Genomic DNA, 2,238 nt, shown 5'->3' on the forward strand with positions numbered 1-2,238 from the left:
CGCTGCCTGTAGACAAACACATACCCACCTACCTGGTACTCTCTACGCCCGCATCTATGTTGACCGTTTATACAATGCGTGTAAACTTAGCAATGAACCAAGAAACCAAACCGGCATTGTGCGGGTGTGTCCGCAAATATCAACCACATCATTTCTTATCTGCACCAAGGACCAGAGAGACGCAATGATGCGCAGCTCCGGCCCTGCCGTTCGAGCGGTGGTAGTTGCCTGTGCCGCGGACGCCGTCGGACTCAAGGACACCAAGCCGTCAGATTCGCAGCCCTTTCCACTTTAATTGCTAAAAATAAAGGCTTCATCAATAACCTAATCTACGAACTACTAGAGGCATCCCTGCCTAGGCTTTAGTGAACTTCTACAGCATCCGGCCTTAGAGCACGTGGTAGCATAAACAAATTCTGGCCGTGATGGCGGTTGCCCCGCCGCGGTGGATCAGTGGTTAGGGCGCTCGACTACTCATCCGGAGTTCCCGGGTTCGAACCCGACCGCTGCGGCTGCGTTTTTATGGGGGAAAAACGCTAAGGCGCCCGTGTGCTGTGCGACGTCAGTGCACGTTAAAGATCCCCAGGTGGTCGAAATTATTCCGGCGCCCTCCACTACGGCACCTCTCTCTTCCTTTCTTCTTTCACTCCCTCCTTCACCCTTACCTTACGCCGCGGTTCAGGTGTCCAACGATATATGAGACAGGTACGGCGCCATTTTTTCCCTTCCCCCAAAACCAATTATTATTATTATTATTATTATTATTACTATTATTATTATTTTATATTATTATTATTATTATTATTATTATTATTATTATTATTATTATTATTATTATGGCGGACTTTCGATAGAGGCGCAATGGATAAACGTCGATGCTCTCTGATGCGTTGCGAACCCAAGATAACTGAAATCCAGAGCTCTTGCAACGACGCCTTCTTGCCGATGCTCATTCCATATATGCAGAAATGCTAAGTCAAATGTGGCGTGAAGAGTGACATGAGCTAACAGGAAAACTGTAGTGGAGGACTAATGATTAAGAGGATATTTATAGTGCACTGAGATACCACAGTACACGGGCACCTTTTTGTTAATTTGGCTCATAATACAGGCATAGCTGTATAAGGGACAAAACCCCACTTAGTAATCTTTCACTCCATTTTTCACAGCACTCCCAAATATATGGAGCACACCCTTGCACAGGGAGCCACCTGATTTAGGCCAGTGGCCACCAGGGACTCTAGGAAAACGAACAGGCCGATCAGGCTGCCCGCGCACTCTCTCCCCGGGCTATCGTTCTTTTCTTGGAAGCCCACTCCCAATCACACAATCTGGCCTTTACATTCAAACACATCACTGATTGCTACAAGAAGGTACCCAGGCGCTACCGCCCCCTTTATACGGGACTGGATCTCGCTGACGAGCGCCTTCTCGTCAAAATTCTCGCCAACACTGCACTGTGCCCTGCAGTGCTTAAGCACTTCAACCCAATCTTTGATGGCGCGTGCCAGTTCTATGGGTGTGGCTGACACCTTCCACATGGTTTGTGGGTGCCAAACAAACCCATCCGTCTCCCCCAACCACCACCCTACCAGAAAGTGAAGTGACCCGGCTCGGCTGTCAAAGCCTCAAGACCCAAAGGGCCTTGGTTCAACGGACGCGGGCGGCGTTGCTTGGCAATGGGGCCCCAGAGTTGAGGCGCCCCCTATTGTTCTGAGGGGAAGGGGCCAATAGGGCGCAAACCCAATGAGCTCTCTGCAACCAGTTAATGGTTTATGGGGGGCTTTGCACAACCACCTCCGAGGCACTCTGGAATGCACGAGATAAAAGATGAGAAGCGCCAATACCCATGCACTCTGCCGGAGCCTTGTGCATACTTCCTTAACACAAAATGGACCCGCGTTCGAACCCGGCCGCGGCGGCCGTGTTTCGATAGAGGCGAAGCGCAAAAAGGCGCCCGTGAGCTGTGCCATGTTAGAGCAGGTTAATGATGCCCATGTGGTCGAAATTATTCCGGAGCCCTCTACTACGGCACCTCTTCCTTTCTTTTTCACTGTGTCCTTCATCCCTTTTCTTAAGGTGCGGTTCAGGTGTCCGCCGATACGCGAGACACATACTGCGCCATGTCCTCTTCCCAAAAACCAATTTTCAATTTCATTTGGCCGGCTCTCTCAAATCATGAATGGCAGCTGGTTTACGATACCCGCTGCGATGGCTTAGTGGTTAGGGCGCTCGGCT

The sequence above is a fragment of the Amblyomma americanum genome, chromosome 5 (assembly GCF_052857255.1).
Source record: "Amblyomma americanum isolate KBUSLIRL-KWMA chromosome 5, ASM5285725v1, whole genome shotgun sequence".
In the NCBI taxonomy this organism is placed as follows: domain Eukaryota; kingdom Metazoa; phylum Arthropoda; class Arachnida; order Ixodida; family Ixodidae; genus Amblyomma; species Amblyomma americanum.